Source organism: Rhipicephalus sanguineus, chromosome 8 (genome assembly GCF_013339695.2).
Source record: "Rhipicephalus sanguineus isolate Rsan-2018 chromosome 8, BIME_Rsan_1.4, whole genome shotgun sequence".
NCBI lineage: Eukaryota > Metazoa > Arthropoda > Arachnida > Ixodida > Ixodidae > Rhipicephalus > Rhipicephalus sanguineus.
The window spans coordinates 89523940-89543692 of NC_051183.1; positions in this window are offsets into that span (position 1 = coordinate 89523940).

A 19753-nucleotide genomic window follows, 5' to 3' on the forward strand; every position below is an offset into this window, starting at 1 on the left:
TATACTAAGAAAAACGGAGAGTAGCCTGTGGTCCGTTGAACTGACGTATTATACGCAAACGTTACAAATGGGAGAACCGCATCCCAGTTACGATGGTCAGGTTGGATATACATGGATAACATGTCGCACAGCGTGCGATGAAATCTCTCCGTCAAACCATTTGTCTGTGGGTGGTAGCTAGACGTTGTCTTGTGTATTGTGTTTGACGCTTGGAGAACTTCACTAAGCGTGCTTGAGAGAAACGCCTTGCCTCGGTCGCTCAAAAGAACGTGAGGGGCTCCGTGCCGTAGGTAGATAGCTTTCAAGAAGAAGGTTGCTACTTCGGAAGCAGTTCCTGAAGTGATCGAGGCCGTCTCAGCGTACCGGGTCAAGTGATCAACAGCGGTGACGATCCATCTCTTGCCGTCTGGAGTAGTTGGGAGGGGCCCGAATAGGTCAATTCCGACGACAGAGAACGGCTGTGCTGGGCAAGGAAGTGGTTGTAGGGTCCCGACTGGGACAGTAGTAGGCCGCTTGCGGTGTTGGCAAAGGGCGCACGAGGCAATATATTTAGCTACGCTCGTGGAAAGACCTGGCCAGAAGAACCGGCTGCGGATGCGCTCGTGGGTTTTGTGGTAGCCAAAGTGGCCTGACGTTGGGTCGTCGTGTGAAGCCCGAAGAACTTCCCCGCGAAGAGCCCGCGGTACGACGGGGACCCATCGATGGCCTTCCGGGTGAAAAATGTACCGATAGAGTACGTCGTCTTCAAACTTGAATAGCTTGAGCTGTTTTCGTAGCCTGGCATTGGGAGAAGACGAAGCACCACTTAGGCGACTGATGATGTCACTGCAATAAGAATCAGCACGCTGGTGAGTGGAAATCACTGAAGGGCGGTTGGCTGAAGGCAGGGAAGAAATGGATGCAATCGACGATGTGTCCTCAGTGCGGCCAATTTGACAAGGTGACGTGACGTGCTCCGATGTTGGCGGCAATGGACATCGTGATAGAGCATCGGCATCTTGATGCTTCTTTCCGGTCTTGTAAATGACGTCAAAGTCATATGCTTGTAATCGGATAATCCAGCGGCCAAGGCGTCCCGACAAGTTTTTGATTGTCGACAGCCAGCATAGCGCATGGTGGTCTGTCACAACAGTGAAATGTCGACCATGGAGGTACGGACGAAATTTTTGGATGGACCAGACAACAGCCAAGCACTCTTGTTCAGTTATCGAGTACTTCTTCTCTGCAGAGGTGAGAGTGCGGCTTGCATACGCGACAACTTTCTCGCGAAATTCACGGTCACGCTGTAGCAGTACGGCACCAATTCCCTGCCCACTAGCGTCAGTGTGCAGTACCGTAGATGCCTCGTCATTGAAATAACAAAGAACCGGTGGGGATGTCAGTGCGCGCTTGAGTTCTTGGAATGCGGCTTCGCACTGATGATTCCAATCAAAGGGAGCGGTACTAGCAAGGAGCTTGTGGAGAGGCGAGGCAATGGTGGCAAAGTTACGGATGAAGCGTCGGAAGTATGATGCGAGCCCAAGGAAGCTGCGCAGTTCTTTTGCACGAAGTGGGCGCGGGAAGTTGAGCACTGCGGAAATTTTGTCCGGATCGGGCTGGATGCCATCTTTGTTAACGAGATGTCCGAGAACTTTGATCGTTGTGCTACCGAAGTGGCACTTCTTTGTATTTAGTTGAAGGCCAGCATTGGAGAGGCATGTGAGCACTTCGTCGAGGCGTTGCAGATGGTCATCGAAAGGGGAGGAAAACACGACGATATCGTCCAAATAGCATAGACAAGTTTTCCACTTGAGGCCACGAAGAACAGTGTCGATCATCCTTTCAAATGTGGCGGGGGCATTACATAGGCCGAAGGGCATTACGTTAAACTCGTAAAGACCGTCCGGCGTAGAAAAGGCGGTCTTTTCTTTGTCCGCTTCGTCCATTGGAATTTGCCAATATCCGGAACGAAGGTCAAGGGTGGAGAAGTACTGCGCGCCTTGCAAAGAGTCAAGTGCATCATCTATACGAGGCATCGGATATACATCCTTTCGGGTGATCTTGTTGAGCGCGCGGTAATCAACACAAAATCGTACCGATCCATCCTTCTTTTGTACCAACACAACGGGTGATGACCAAGAACTGGCAGAGGGTCGTATGATGTTTCTTTTGAGCATGTCGGCCACGTTCTCCTCAATGATTTTGCGTTCGGCCAAGGAGACTCGATAGGGACGACGGCGTACAATATTCTGACCATCAGTGTTGATACGATGAGACGCAACTGTGGTCTGTCCGAGTGACGAAGCATTGGCGTCGAAGGAGGCCTGATGTTTTGCTAGCAATTTCAGCAACGCCTCACGCTGAGGAGCAGGAAGGTCGAGGTTTATCCCGGAAGCAAAGGTGGATGAAGAAATAGGCTTGTCCTGTGGAGGATGAGCTTGCAAGGCGTCAAGAGGTACGAAAGATGCCGGTTGTGTATCCACATAACAGGTCACCGCAGAACCTTGAGGTAGGAGAATAGTCTCAGTGGTGGTGTTCAGGCCGACGATTACCGCAGCACTTTCTTTGAATCGCACCAGGCTGGATGGGAACACAATGCCACGAGCTAGACAGCGGCCGTAAGGGGTGATAAACACGTCACCATTGGCAATATGCGTAGACGTGATCGGGATCAGTTGCTCCTGACCCGGAGGCAGTACGGAATCGGCAGCTGTGGAAAAACGCAGTCGTGTCTCATCGATACGCTCGCTGCAATGATCGGTCTCGGTCATCTGAAGTACACGTTGGCGGCAAGAAATTAAAGCAGACGCTGACGAGAGAAAGTCCCAGCCTAAAATGAGTTCATGAGCACAGGAAATTAAAACTGCGAAAGTGATGTGATGACGGATACCGTCAATGAAGACGCGTGCAGTACATTGAGCCAATGGTCGAATGATTGCTCCATTGGCCCCAATCAAGGATGATCCAAGGTAGGGCGTCTTCACTTTCCGCAAACGAGAACACAAGTCCGCACGCATAACAGAAATCGTTGCTCCCGTGTCTATCAAAGCCCAAACCCGCACACCTTGCACAATCACCAATAACATGTTTGCGGTCGTTCAGGAGGACTTGAGGCATTTCGCGGTGATGCAGTTTTCCCTCCAAAAACTGCACTGTTTAGTTTTCCGATCGCTGGACAGGGAGTTGAGAGACAGGCCGAAGCGGCGAAACAGAGCGCCGGAGTGGCGATGGGGAACGTCGTCTGGAGGTACGTGTATTGATGGTCGTGTTCGAAAAGTCGGCCGGCGATGGCGATCGGCGAGTGAAAACATTGTCGGCGTAACGGTGGTAAAATCGAGATGGCTCGTCACGTTCGAAAGCAGCATAACCACGACGTTAGTCCTGCTGGCGGCGTCGACAAACCCGGGAGATGTGTCCCCGGATGCCGCAGTAATAGCAGACAGGCCGTGGGGCACGCCAGGCGGAATGGTGTGGCGGAATCGGAGGTCGGGCAACAAGAGGTGCTAGATGGTCGTGAACAGGCACAGGTGGTGTGACTGGAGGCGGTGAAGGTTGCATTGCAGCGATGTGTGCGTACGAAGCCGGTTGGGGGCAAGGTGGAGCGGTGGGATGGTGGGCGCTCTGAAAGGCTGTCATTTCCTCTTTGATCATACTTCGCAGATCAGTGGAGACGGGTTGTGCGTGAGCGTTGTTGCAAGGTGGTGAGCCGTAGGCTTGCAATTCCTCACGGATTATGGCTCGAATGATGGATCGGAGCTCCATACTGTGTGCCAAGGGGTTTTCGCAAAAGTCGGGTCGCAGGCGGATGGATTGTAGGGCATCAAGCCGCTGGCACACAGAGATGACGTCCGATACCGTCGAAGGGTTGTTCGCGGTGAGGGCATTGAAAGCGGTAGGTCCTATACCCTTCAGAAGATGTCGTACGCGATCAGTTTCTGGCATGGCATCGTCGATACGGCGGCAAAGCGCAAGAACGTCCTCAATGTACGAGGTATAAGACTCCCCGTAATGCTGGACGCGTTCAGCCAGTTTCTTCCTCGCAACTTCCGAACGAACCGTCGGTGTGCCAAAAATCCGCCGTAGCTGGTCCTTGAAGGAAGACCAATCACGGAAGTCGCTCTCGTGATTTAGGAACCATGTCTTGGCTACCTGGGATACGTAAAACTGTACGCGGGCTAACTTCGACGCCTCGTTCCAGTTGTTGTAAACGCTTACACGGTCATAGTTGTCGAGCCAGTCTTCGACATCTTCTCCAGGCAGACCGGAGAAGATTTCAGGGTCGCGAGGGGGGTTGTTGGCAGTGGTAGGGGCGGCAGGCGGTTGGACCGGGTGAGTTGGCACTGTGGGCTCATCTTGTGACATGGTGGTCTGCTGGCGTAAGCGGCGTCCCGAACGGAGCTCCAGGAGAGATCTTTAGAAGAAGAGAGGTCGAAGGGATCGTAAAGCTCCTCCACCACTTGAAATAAAGCGGTTAAGCCGACGCTTTATTACGCCAAAGGCAAGATGGCGCCGACGAAGAAGACGTCCGAGCCAATGACTGATGATGGTTATGTACAGATGAGGAAGATGAAGTCCAATTAATGCCTACAATATCGATGAGCAGATCGCGTTGATCAGCGTAGCAGCACCTGATCTGGAACGCCCCTGATCGCGATCAAAAGGGCCCCTGTTACACCGGTATTGCTTTGTTGTCTTCTACATGACGACTCACTTTAGTGATCAGTTTTCTTTCCGTGCCGTGTTTCTGCTTTCCTTTTTTTTTTGCTCAGATTTGCATTTATGACTCTACTAATATGCATGTTTTCCCAAATAAACCTCAGGTACAATTCAGCGCTTATCAGTGTGGCCTCTATATATACTCGCCCGTTCGTTTCTTTTTCCGCGCTGTAACGTTCTTGCAGGATACGTTGTCTGTTTTACTGAAAATTGGAACAGCGGCTTGTAAAGGCGTTATTCTTCCAGCTTACTCTGATATGCGCTTCAGCCACACAAATGCAACGAATGCAGGCCCTGAAAGAATGAAATGAATGAAAGAATGAAATGAGAGAACGCAGGCCCGGTATTGTACATGAGCAGCGCCAGCTAGCTAGCATTGCTTTATTTTTTCAGTTCGTCAGTTTGCTTTTGAATTTGGATGCCACGCACGCATAACTGGGAGACGATCATAATTTGGTTTTCTCGCGGAGACGACGTGCAGGGGTGTTCTACTGATCGCGCTCGCTTGCTGTCGATATCGGCTTCGAGGCAGAGGCCGAAAATTCTCGCTCTGATAGCAAATGCTTTAAAATCACCTTTCTGCTGTTTTTCGGAGAGCTTCTTTCTGTTGATGTAACACGAGCTAAAATCATCGCACCGAAGTGTTTGACATTCGTGCGGAATGTCTCCGCTCACAGGTAAACAGAGTGCTAGTTTCTTTGACACGAACGACAAAATACTATTCTGAAAAATCTTTCTCCGGCGCTTCTGTTATTGCGGTAGATGAGTTGCTGTTGGCGCCGCTTGATCGTACTGACACTGCGCAAGCGTCTTGTTCAGTTTGGAGACCATCGCGCAAGTCTACTTTCACGTCAGATAACACATGGATGAACAATGTATTATCCACGATGTCATTTCAAGATGCGACGCTGTAAGTACCTGAGTTGCACATGCGCGCACAGGAAACAGACAAAAAAAAACAGACACAGGCGGGCATGACGCAAGCTAAATTATTTCAGATGTAAGTGTAAAGCATGTTATCATGCGGCAGAGAAAAAACGTCTGCATGATGGAACGCTGCATAAAGCTCTTTTTAAATTAGCATCCCCCATTTACACGGCTTTCGAAAGAAACAAATATTTTATTGAACGTTCATTTCAGTGTTCTCGATCTTGTTATCACCATTTTTCAAAGTTTTCTACAGCACCGGGGCGCGAACGTGGCCCGACATCACGCGCCTCCGTTTATTTCTACGGCGCGCCCGCGGGAGCGCCGGCGAAAAATGGTGCCGTGCGCAGCGCGCGCCGGCGGCTTGCGAGGAGAATCGAGGAGGAAACTCGCGCGCGGAGGAGAGTGTCGTTACTTTCCTAGATCAAGGGGCTTTAGGCGGCAGTAGTTCAACCTACTCCGCCAACTAGCGTAGAGAGCCCCGCGACTCCAGGGTCGTCGGGTCTGAGGGCCTCACCTCACCAGGCGAGGCCCGAAACTCGAACCAACAGCTCGCAAGTGCGGGCATCCAGTGCCTCCCAGGAGGCAATGGAAACCACATCGGTACCTCTGGTACCGAAAGACCGGCGCAGGTCTCTCGACCGCGCCAAGAAAACAAAAAAGCAAATAACGGGGCCTGTCGACGGTCCTGCTTCTTGAAGCAAATTATCTCACATCAACACCCTACACTTGCCTAGTGCTGAACGCAGAACACCTACATTTTCCTCAATATGTCCACACAAATAATGCAATGGAATGCCAGAGGCCTTCTTCATAACCTAGATTATGTCAAAGACTTACTAAATGATTATCAGCCAAGAGTGTTCTGTGTTCAAGAAACACACTTAAAGTCGAGCCACCAGAACTTCCTAAATCAATACGTGGTTTTTCGGAAAGATCGGAATAGTGGCAATTCCTCGTCAGGAGGCGTGGCAATCATTGTGCAAAAGTCAGTTGCATGCCAGCACATTGCGCTGCAAAGCTCATTCGAGGTTGTGGCTGTTCGAGCTATTTTATTCGATCACCTGGTAACTATTTGCTCTATGTAAATATCCCCCGGCGAAAGGTTCGACAAAATAGAGTTTGAAAAGGTGGTTGATCAGCTACCGGAACCTTATGTGATAATAGGAGATTTTAATGCTCATAATACGTTATGGGGTGATCCGAGATGCGATGCGAGAGGTTGCGCAATAGAAAAGTTTCTACTTTTATCTGGAGCCTGTCTGTTCGACAAGGCAGAACCAACGTACTACAGCACCACTCACAATACATATTCATGCATAGATTTAGCTATTGGATCACCGTCACTTTTACCTTACCTAGAATGGAAAGTTATTAATAACCCATATGGGAGTGACCATTTTCCTACTCTTCTAGAAACTAGACAATGGCATGAGAGACCAGCTTACCCCAAAAAATGGAACTTGCGCGGTGCAAACTGGGTGAAATTTAGAGAGCTATGTACATTGCGCCTCGAAGAGGTGGAACACCTAAGTGTAGAAGAGCTGGCTAGCTATATCACCGAATACATCCTCAACTCTGCTAACAAGTGCATACCTCAGTCTAGCGCAAATAAAAATAATGCAAAACCATGGTGGAATGAGGACTGTGAAAATGCAAAGAAATGCCAGAACAAAGCATGGAGCATTTTCTCTCGGTACCCAACAGTAGAAAACTTGATAAACTTCAAAAGCTGCAAAGCTAACGGCAGGCGCATCCGCCGTATAGCCAAAAGGGAAAGCTGGACACGCTATATCTCTTCAATAAACTCCTACACAGATGCCCGCAAGGTGTATAATAGGGTCCATAAACTCAAAGGACAACACCCAAATCCCTTCCCTATGGTCAATGACTCCGGTAACACAATAGAAGAAAAAGCAAACACTCTTGGCGAACACTTTGAGAAAGCATCAAGCTCAGAAAATTATACCGAGAAGTTCATGCACTATAAACGCATAGCTGAAAGTGTACCTCTGCGTCCGAACATGCCTCTATCAGATGGATATAACCAACCACTAACACTCCATGAACTCAAGCTCGCTCTAGATCCTTGTGTAAGTTCAGCGCCTGGTTCTGACACAATTACCTATAAAATGATCGAAAATCTCCCCAACGAAACCCTAAACTGCCTTTTAGGCCTTTACAACAAAATTTTCGATACTGGCAACATATCCTCTGCTTGGAAAGAGGCAATTGTCCTTCCAATCCTAAAGCACGGCAAAGATCCTTCCTCTGTGAATAGTTACAGGCATATTGCACTGACAAGCTGCCTACTCAAAGTATTTGAAAAAATGATCAACCGCCGTTTAATCCATTATCTGGAATATAACGGTATATTGGATCCTTGCCAATCTGGCTTCCGAAGAGCTAGGTCCACAACTGATAATCTTGTCCTGCCTGAGTCATATGTACCTGATGCCTTTGTACACAACCAATACTGCCTTTCTGTTTTCTTTGATCTCGAGAAGGCGTATGACACTGCCTGGCGATACGGAATCCTGCAAGACTTATCGTCCTTCGGAATAAGTGGTAGGTTGATTAGCATCCTAAGAGACTACCTATCTGAAAGGAAGTTTCGTGTAAGAATAGGATGTGTATTATCGCGCACATTTCTTCAAGAAAATGGAGTACCGCAAGGAGGAGTACTGAGCTGTACACTTTTTATAGTCAAAATGAACTCTCTTCGTCATGTAATTCCGTCTGCGATATCATATTCAGTCTATGTGGACGACATTCAAATCAGTTTCAAATCCTGCAACTTGACCATATGCGAGCGCCAGATACAGCTAGGTGTTAACCGACTTTCGAAATGGGCTGATGAAAATGGGTTTAACACCGGTAAGACTACCGCTGTATTGTTCTCCAGGCGAAGAGGGATACATCCTGACCCTAGCATAATAATGAATGGACAAAGCCTAAACATTGCTAAAGAACAAAAATTCCTCGGTGTAATCTTCGATGCCAAGCTCACCTTCATTCAGCATATAAAACAACTGAAACTAAAATGCCTTAAGACTATGAACCTTTTAAAGATTTTATCCCATCAATCGTGGGGGACAGACAGATATTGTCTCATAGCTCTGTTTAGAAGCCTGGTTGTGTCACGCATAGATTATAGATGCATAGTATACCAGTCAGCATGAAAGACCGCACTCAAGCTATTGGACCCTGTATACCACTTAGGCATCCGCCTGGCCCTTGGTGCCTTCCGTACCAGCCCTGTACAAAGCCTTTATGCAGAGTCGGATCAGTGGCCTCTGGACTATCAGCGCACATATCTAGGTGTCACCTATGCAATCCGAATCATGTCCCTGAAGCAGCACCCATGCAAAGTGCTTATAAATGATGTGTCTACAAAACAGCTATATGTAAATCGGCCCTCAATCGCCCGGCCATTTCCTTTCGCAATAAAACCTGTTGCAGAAAAACTTGAAATTAATTTCGCGGATTTGCAGAAAATTGACCATGCTGAAGTAGTTGCCCCTTGGAAGCAGCGTCCGGTCACTTGTGACTGGTCCTTTAAAGACTTAAAAAAGAAAACTTGTCCAAATGCGCTAATAGAGCAACATTTTTTGGCCCTTGAGCACAAATATCGTTCAACCGCCTTCTTCTCTGATGGATCAAAGTCTTCAACATCTGTATCCTGTGCAGCCTATGGCCAAAACTTCTCCAGCACCAAGACCTTACATACACATACCAGTATTTTTACGGCTGAAGCGTTTGGAATACTGCTAACTATTGAGCACATTATACAACACAAGATACAAAGGTCTATAGTGTACACAGATTCCATAAGCGTAGTTACAGCCTTGTCCTGTGGCAAGTACAGCAAAAACACTGTTTTCAACAAGCTTCTTAATACTATCAATGCAGCCTATAACTGAAACCTTTCTATAGTTCTATGCTGGGTGCCAGGTCACTCTGGGATCGCAGGCAATGAAATAGTGGACAAGAATGCCCGAGAAGCAGCTAGTCGGCACACTATAGATGTAAATTCTGTTCCTGGTGTGGACCTAAAACCTGTTGTACGGAGAGCGCTACGTAGACACTGGCAAGCTGAATGAGACAAACAAGTCGACAACAAGCTCCATCTAGTAAAACCGCAAATAACAAAACCTATCCCACAAAAACTGAACAGATTCACCGAAGTCACCTAGCACGGCTCAGGATAGGCCACACATATGCCACACAAACACCTCCTGACAGGCAGTGATCCACCGACTTGCATACACTGTTCAGAGAATCTAACCATTCTACATGTCCTAATTGAATGTCCCGCGCTTCACCAAGAGCGACTGACCCATTTTAGGGAACTTTACCGCTATCATATTCCACCTCATCCCGCGCTATTCTTATCACTCGACCCAATGTTCAACCATAAGCGACTTCTTAAATACCTAGAGAAAATCAAGTTTTTAGAAACGGTATCATTCCATCCTAGTCACCAGGCTGGGCCTCACATGTGAGGTACAGCCTGTTGCCGTGCGTGTCGAAATACGTCCGAGCCCTCGCAGTTCTTGCGCAGGCAAGAATTCGGCAGTGAGGTACTTGGACCTTGCTGACTCATCTACCGTGAGAACCTGCAGCCAACGATATCAAGGCCTGGTAATGGAATAGATATTCATTTTAGGACACCGTAGTTATATATGTTTTATAGATTTGCCCTTGTACAGCAATTATAATAACCAGTGATTTTAAATAACTAAACTGAAACTATGACACTTGTACTGGCGCTCTTTGGCCTTAGATGCCCTTGCGCCAATAAAACGTAATAATAATAATAAATAATTTATCTCAGAAGACTAATTTGTGCAGAAATAGGTAAAACTTATGCTGTGATCTGTGTTACAAAGTTTAGCAGTAAAGATATTTTTTGCAAAAGTGAGAACGAAGTAAATAATCTTAGAAAATGTCACTGGAATCCACAAGCGGTGCATCCGATGAGCTGGACGAGTCGAAAACCTTTTGAAATGACAAAAACCGTAGCGCATGCAAAAAAAGGAGCTATGTTCAAATGCAAAGCAGTGCATTTTCACTCACCGGTGCGCACACCCACATGGTGCATGGTTATTCCGTTTTCGTAGGTAGTCTCCGAGCTCTTTGCTGGCATTGAATTTTCACGCTGGCAGCCGGTGAAGCGCCGCAGCTGACGTGATTCACGGGCTTTAGACACGTTCGCTTTGTGGCAGCGGCATGTAAAATTTGGCGCACAAACTAGCATTGCTATATCAAAACTGATTTAAAACGGAGCTGCGTAACGCCGATCAAAGAAAACGACCGCGGTATAATTTGAATGAAATAAACGACTGAAACGCAATCGATGCCAATGGGCTGCTGCTTTTCGAGCGTCAGTGTAATCTCAATACTCGTCCTCAAACGATCAAACTCTTGTATTAACTTTAGAAGTAACTCAAAAACTGGTCCCTACTAGCTGTAGGAAAAATGGCACGGTAACTAAGCTTTTAACAATCTTCTGATACATTCTGAAATAAACTTTTTGGCCGCGTTGAGCGCCCCTAACACGGAAAGTGCGAACTAACTTATGCGACCGCTAAAAGAGGAGTCAGTAGCTCCACTCTCCGCGCATATCGATGAAACTCGCCGCGGTTGATTTTTTCACCCTCTGGGGTGATCGCTGGAACTTGAGGGTTTCCGGGGCCTGACTATACATCGCTATAACTAACACTTTTGCATAGGGCGAACAGCACAAGTCTCACCAACATAACAAACCCACATAGCTCACACTCTTCCATCTTGAACACCAACTTGGCGAAGACAGCGTGCATAATTTCTATCAAGAAGCGAGACTTCAGCGCGCATGGAGCCAGTTATCAAAAACTTCGATGGTCTATGCCTTATCAAGCAACCTCCACTCAGGCATGGACTTCTTACGTGCGTCAACTTGTGTTCGCTCGTTAAAGTAATAAAATACTAAAATTTTCTTAGTCGAAAGCAATGGCACATCGCATTTGGCGCACGTCTTTTAAATGAATAATTAATAAAAATAAAATGAGGAGTTCCAGACGACGACCTTTGTGCGTGTCAATGATTCGAAATGTGATGTGAGGCTGCCGCCGCTTCCGTCGTTGACGTCATTTCGTTAAATTGTCTTAAAATGCGTGAGCATTTCTCTGCCCATTTAACGGGAAAACTGTACACTCATCTCTCTCTCTGTCACGTAATACGACCGGCGTCATAACATAACAAATGAACAAATCAAAATTATTTTCTCGGCGCCGTAGAGTTGAACCCAGTATCCCACGCCTCAAAGGCGAGTGTCTTAACCACAGGGTTTCACACCCATGCTAGCCGGCTGTGAATATATATGAACGATATGAATACTATCTAGCTGCTGTCAGAAAGAAGCGCAATAAGCAGAAAGTTTTCTTTGAAAGGCCACGCTGAATTTTGTGCTAGCGGAATAAAATACCTTTGCAGGACATGATGCAACGCCGATATGGAGAATTGTAGGTATCGAGAAAATTCGAGACCTTGCGAAAATTGGACGCCAAATAGGCATTTCCGTGGCTCGAGACGCTGACGAGTGCTGGAGGGAAGTTCGGGTTACGTGCCAATTCCGTCTGAAAATAACGTTCTCCTCAGGACCAGACTTTGACGCTCATTTTACAATTGTTCCGCCATATAAAGCTACACAATGTTTATCCTCTATTCACCCTCCGTATACGTGCTTGATCCCAGCATTTGCCCGTGATTATCAAGGATAACACACAAGCCAAACTAAGTTTCAATTCTGGCTCGCGTTGGCGAGCGTCCTAGATCTCCGTCTCTGGCTAGCTTACCTCAGGAACGCCTACCGCGATTGGAAGAGATCACGTGCTGGTTGATGATGGTGACAGTTTTCGGATTCAGAAGACTTAGTACGCCCTACTTTAACGGATCCACTGTTAAAATAAGACTTTAAGCCGTTACACATGCTTAACGTTACGACGACAAGGTTTACATGGGTACAAATGAAGCCATACATACTGTTTGTTGATCGATCAAACAAACGTCTTCCACAATTTTTTTCTGTGTTTCTTATTTCCTTTGTTTTAGAGGCAAAGCATCTTATAGCGTAGTTCAAACCGGTGGTGGTGGTGTGCGGCGTGACCACCCATGCTGCGCATGCGCATACCCTCTCCACACACCTCTCTCCACACCCACTATCCACTCCTCCTCTCCACTTCCCTTTCCCCTTTCCCCCTCTCTACTCCCCTCTCCCCTGTCCTCTACCCCTCACCCCTACCCCTCTCCACTCTTCCTCTGAAACGTGGGCTAGACATGCCGAAATTCCCCTGCGCAACGCCGCGATGAGCGCCAGCGCATCTGCGTCCCCTCCGCCTCTCTCTCCTCTCCTACGCTGCCTCTCTCGTGCGCCTGTAGTCCGCGCTCGCTCCGTGAGAATTAACGTCCAGGCTAGAGCGGAAGACACGACGCGCGTAGCGTTCCTCTTCGCGTTCCACGACTCGAGGTCGGTAGCACGCCCGAGGTCGGTAGCATGCCCAACGAACGCCAACGGAACGCAATCGTGCAAGTGCTCCGGCTTCGCATAGCCTCATTATCCCCTTTAGCGGGAAATGGTGTAATTTTCTTTCTTCGTTTCTTTCTTTCTTGCCTTCCTTCTTTTTTTTCTCTTTCTTTCTCGCTTTCTTTCTTTCTCTTTCGTTTCTTTCTTTTCCTCTTTCTTTCTCTCCCCATGGCATATACGCTTTTGCCCGCGGACCTCATCATTTTTTAGTGGGCCAGTGGTGACTAGCGTTGTGCACGTCGCTGTATCCAAATCAGCTCGGTTATAACAGTTCGGCCGCAAGAAGTCACACGGTCCCTCATACATTTGCCTATGACGACTTGTACGCGAAAGCCAGCTTCATTTACTGCGCGGTCGAGGGAAAAGTAACAGGATTACCACAAGCATTGCATTGCGGGAAAGTTGACAGCCATGGCTTATTCTGTTCTTGCAGCTTCAAAACACAGTTACAGATGTTTTAAATGTACATACATCCCCAGGTTAATAATAATAATATCGGGGGTTTAACGTCGCAAAAGCACGATATGATTATGAGAGACGCCGCAGTGGAGGGCTCCGGAAATTTCGACCTCCTGGGGTTCTTTAACGTGCACCTAAATCCAAGTACACGGGCCTCAAACATTTTCGCCTCCACCGAAAATGCAGCCGCCGCGGCCAGGATTCGATCCCGCGACCTTCGGGTCAGCAGCCGAGCGCCATAACCACTAGACCGCCGTTGCGGGGCATACATTTCCAGGTTGATGGTTCAAGATCAGCGAAAAGAATTTACCAATATTAGGTTGTATATATACAAATTATTTAGAGGTAATGAAGAGGTAAACGTTCTTGTTTATTTTAATGATCTTTTTGTTTAGGAATAGTGTAAAAGGGTGCGTAGTATTGGCTGTTCGAGAAGTATAGGCGATTTGAGGATACAATAAAAATACATAGGGACACCCTTTTGGTTTATAAATTAAGTTACTGAAAACTGTTTGTTTTGAACGATTCGCTTAAAAATATTGTGTTCAGGCCCAGGCCTTCGAGCGGCACTCAGGTCTCTTTCCGAGGAGCAACGCCAGTTCTTGTCGTTTTCGGGTGAAAAACGCTACACAGGCGTCTTGTAGTTCGAGAAGACCCGTCAACGCATGTAATATTCGTGGCAGAAGTGTAGAATTCCACCAGGCGTCACTGCAATGAAATGCGTAACGAGCGGTTGGCTTCAACGTCCACTCATTAGAAATTACTGGGGCGTGATTAATAATCATCAGCAGCAACGACGTCAACTAATTCTGCAGCTGCTTGTATACCTTACGGACACGCAGTGAGCACTTCGCTGATCTGCAACATGATGAATTATGGCGTGATGAGCGCTTCGAAATTGCATACATTCTACGAGTTTTAAACGGCACAGGCGTTAATTTCCTCACGTCACAGTTAAGGTGTCCGTTGAGAAGGCGAGCGCGCGAAGGGAATGACAAAGCAATGCGAACGGGGCCCGATCACGCTATCGCGTTCTACTCATTAAGGTGAAGCTGAAGCGCCTCAAGTTTTATCACTCATTTAAACGTGTTCGAGTGTTTGATGCACTGCTCTCGTGCAACTTAATATCTGCATATATTAAATCATGCAGATACTAATGCTGCCGAATACACCGCGCCTAACTATTCTGCTGATTTAATTTTTTTCACTATTCGGCGTTCTTTTTTTTCTGTGGACCTGCGTACGCCTGGTAGCCATGGTACCCGGTAAACACCTGTAATGCATTATGGGCGCTTCGTTGATGCTGTGCCTGAAGACGATGAGTAATTATGGCAGAGCCCTAATTATGGGTTGGAAGCATTCAACAACACACTCGTTGCGCAATTCGTATTGGGGGGGGCGCCTGGTTAAAAAATTCGCGTTGTGTGACGCCTGGTTATTATCTTACTTTTCTACCGCGCTATGTTACATATGTTAATGTGGTTCCTTCCCGACATGAACCTGTGTGGGGTCTTTTTGGAAAGAAGTTCCAAGCGCTAATCATAATAATAATATCTGGGGTTTAACGTCCCGAAAAGTTTCAAGCGCTGGCATGGCTCTGAGGTAGAATACTGGGTTCCCCCGTAGCGGACCTAGGTTCAAACCCCGCTCCACGCTGGATATTATTTCGTTTTTTCCCTTATCTCTCAAGATAGCGGTTACGCACACCGGCGGCGGCGTAACTGCAGCGCCAAAAACGGCTGTTGTTGGGTTCTTATAACAGCTTTCGCTGTAAAAAGACACGGACACAGTAGAACGACGACCTCAATGGATACAGGTAAAGAAGTTATAACTCGAACGTTTCTACTCGTTTAGAAGGATAGGGGTGCGTGCTCGAGGCCCTCCTTTCGTCTATTTATACGGGCTGTTTGCACCACGCAATTTTCTGGTTGTCTAAAGGGATAACTCCACGTCTTCTGCGTTCGCGAAACGTAGGATGTGATTTACATAATTTTTTGCTTCGCTTTCAAAACGAACTCATGGCTTTCACTGAGAGATATTTAAGATTGAGATTATACCAGTCTCAAGAAAGAAAGCATTGGCCGGATACTTATTATATCACATTAGAGGCATTACGTTTAGCTTTTTATTTTCGTATTAGTAGTAATATTTTAGTATTAGTAGTATTAGAAACACTACTACACTACTACTACTACTACTACTACTGCTACAACTACTACTACTACTACTACTACTACTACTACTACTACTACTACTACTACTACTACTACTACTACTACTACAACAACTACTACTACTACTACTACTACTACTACTACTACTACTACTACTACTACGACGACGACGACGACGACGACGATGACGACGATGACGGCGATGGGGTAGAGCAGGTGTCTCAAACAGACGGCCCGCAGATGACTGTCTTTGCCCCAGATATTTCTATTTAGCTAACAAGTACCTTCTTGAGTTACACGGGCATGACTGGCCTAAAGCATCGTTTTCGTGAGGCACCTTATGTGGTCACCGTGTGCTGAAACATCACCGTGAAAAAAAGCTATATTTCAGAGTCGGTATCAAGATTCTCGGCATTTTGGAGATCGGTATGGACATGTTCTTCGAATCCTTGCACCAAATCTGCTTCAGAAATGATCCGTATATGAGATATGGGGAAGGATTGCTTTCAAATGGCAACGCTTGGTGCTAATTTGTACAAGCCCCCTTCCGCCCCCCTCCTCTGCTCTTCGCTGCCCCAGCCCTTGCAGGCCTAAATTGCCTGACTGCCGCCCGCTGGCTGAGGTTAGTTCGCAGGGGCGTAGGCAGAAATTTCTTTCGGAAGGGGGGGGCGGCACCTCCTTGACTTGAAGTGGGCGTCGGGCAGGCAGATGTGGTCAAGTGTCATTTTGGGCTCTGTATGCAATAGCAAAAAAATTTTCGAGGGGGGGGGGGCACGGGCCCGGTGTGTCCCCTCCCCTGGCTACGCCACTGTGAGTTCGAGACCCTTGGGGGGGGTAGTCATTGGGTAGTGTAGACGACAGGTAGAGTAAGACAGCTTTGCTGTCAAAACAGTTTCAACAGACAGCGTCAAATATTTAAGCGATTACTGATAAAGTAACGAAACAGAGAGAGTAAACAAAGTTCGTCGTCGAACACCGTGCTGCTGGCGGCTTGCCAGAACACGTTCGAAGTACACCTGTGCATGCGCCACATGTTAGCGTTCTTGAAGAAAAGGAACCGGTCAATAATAGGCTTGGTACGTCGTTCCAGCAGTCTTCTAGCGGTGCAGCAATAGATCTGTATTTATTAATGACATCACTTTGCTGCACAGTGGTTGGTTAAGCATCGACGGAAAAGCAGTGGCTGCAAGATGCCTTGTAATGGCTAGACGGGCGCAAAGAAAATAAAGTGGGATTTATAACGACATCCACACTTCCTGCATCCCTGCTCCTTTTAGTGTCGCGCACCGAGCGTCATCCGTAAATGTTCGCGGGTCTTATCGTTGCCCTGAACTTGCGATGTTATACGAAGCATGGACACTTCCATTTTACTGGTCTTCCGACTGTCGCGTCTCCTGAAATTCAATCACAACTGTCATCACGAATGTTCGTAGCGCCGCGAAGTTGCTGCTTGCAGCGCTTTTTAAGCTGCGCGTCTCGCTCTCCTGAACTCTGAAAAAAACGAAACAATACATAGAGATGTATGTCACACATTACTGCGACAAGCACGGAACACGCCCCATAAGCGCTCTATGAATTCATTTCGATGAGCTTGAATTTTGTAAGACTCACCAATGTCTAGGTTTACGAGCGTTTGTTGACTCATCTGCCGCCATGGAAATTGGTTCTCAGCTACCAGATGTGGAAAGTACCTATTTCTAAAGCAGGGAGCAGAATGGACCACCAAAGTTAGGCTGAAGGGGGTCATAATTACCGTAAGGGCCCTATCATATGAAATACCAAGGATTAATGTTACTTCTAAACACAGCCCATCCTAATATTTACTGTGCTTCTATTAACCTGTTCATTGCAAATCAGTTTTGCGGAAACCCGCAAGGTGGCGGAAGGATTAAGAAAGGGAAAATAGACAACCACCCATTTGTAGCACAAAGCCACAAGGAAATCCATACGGATTTCTCAGAAATAAAGCCTCTTAGTCGCCGAAAAATTCGTCCTGGTCCGGGGATCGAACCCGGGACCAACGCCTTTCCGGGGCGGTCGCTCTACCAATCTATCTCTACCAAGCTATCTTGAAAACATGTCCTTGTGGCTTTGTGCTACAAATGGGTGGTTGTCTATTTTCCCTTTCTTAATCCTTCCGCCACCTTGCGGGTTTCCGCAAAACTGATTTGCAATATGTGTCCAGTTGCTTCGAGTTGTCGATGAATTCGCCCTCGCGCTGCCAATTGCTAGCTTCCTGGTTAGCTCATTTAGTAGAGCGAATGCCCCGGAAAGGCGTTGTTCCCGGGTTCGATCCCCGGACCAGGACGAATTTTTCGGCGACTAAGAGGTTTTATTTCTGAGAAATGCGTATGGATTTCCTTGTGGCTTTGTGCTACAAATGGGTGGTTGTCTATTTTCCCTTTCTTAACCTGTTCATATTTAATATAGCGGAAGCTGTATCCTAAGGGTTCGCGGTAGAACGGCCCAGAAGTAGACCGCTTCCCAAAAGGGCCAAAATGCATGACATATTGTCTCTGTTTTCTTGCAAATAAACCAGTCAGCGACCCACAACAAAGAAAAAAATACATTGCTCTTTGTTTTAGTGTGAACGCTATTTTCATAAGAGTTGCTAACTAATTTGCCAGCATGGTAGACAGTGATTGCTTAATTAACCATGGCGTGGTGACCGGCGCAGGACAATTTTTTTAATTCCCACACAGAGTTAACAGCTTCAGAGGTCGGTAGTTCGATACCATGCACACTTGACACGTCGGGAGCTCAAGTTCATACCATGCATGCTGAGACGGTCTTGGTTTCGGGGCGACGTGCTTGCTGAGTGGTGGGTTCGAGTTGTTATTCAAATTATACTGATGTTTTTCACGCATTTCCTCTGCTGCCTTATGTGTTGATATGAAAAGATCTTGCTCTTTAAATTTTTTATGCTGCACTTTTGAACGACCGCATAGTGCTGCACGAATTATATGTAGTATGTTCTAACGTGCGAATGTCATTAAACAGATTTTCAATGATAAAGCGTTACGTTATAGACCCCACATTACTTCTGTTTGGCCGGAGTACTCGCGGAGAATGTTTGCGCTTTAAAGGAAGAGCGAAAGAGTTGTCGCACAGAAAGATAAGAGAATGCGAGCTCCGCGTCTTGCACTCACACAAGCAGATTGGTCTTTCTGCACATTTCCTAAATGCAGCACCACGCAAAGGCAATGAATACATTATTGAGATTTCAATGTTAACCGCACGTCGCTAATAAAACAAAAATGCTCCACTTGGTCAGCGAAGTTGCAATGTCACTTGATCCGAGAGATCCTGTGGGGTAGCCTTGAACGATTGATCAACGTACTACGTGAAATCATTCACAGCACTGGCACAATCGGTTGTTGCCTCCAATGCTGTTCGCCCTAATCTTCCGCAGTCCTATCTATGCGTGACCTTTCCATAGCGCTATCACTACACAAATCGAGACACTTGCTAAGTGGGTTTTTATTTTACATGCCAATGTGTAGTGACGTCACCTTTTTTTAGTATGCTACAGTTGCCGCTTCCACACAACTGCAGGTCATCCGACCGTAATTCTGGAAACGCGTGCGGCGAACATTACGGGCGTCGTATTTTTCGTACGCGCCTCTCCATCACTGCTGCGATTGTGGCCCTTGTTTCCGGCTCTCCTTTATCGAAACGAATACTGCGGTGCATCTCGGATACGTAAGTGCAAGGGGAAGCTCGAGCAGTGAACACGACATTTCGTTGGAGTTCCTGCAATAGCTTTCTTTCGGCGGTTCTGTATGCAGACCAAGTTACGTGACCAATACTCCATCTCACAAGCTCGTTGCAGCAGGGTGTAAGCTACGAGGTTTAACCAAACGACGCGCTTGCGCAGCAAAACGTAGTTCCGTTTGTAAATAAATTATAATTGCAGAGGGTTAAGAAAAGT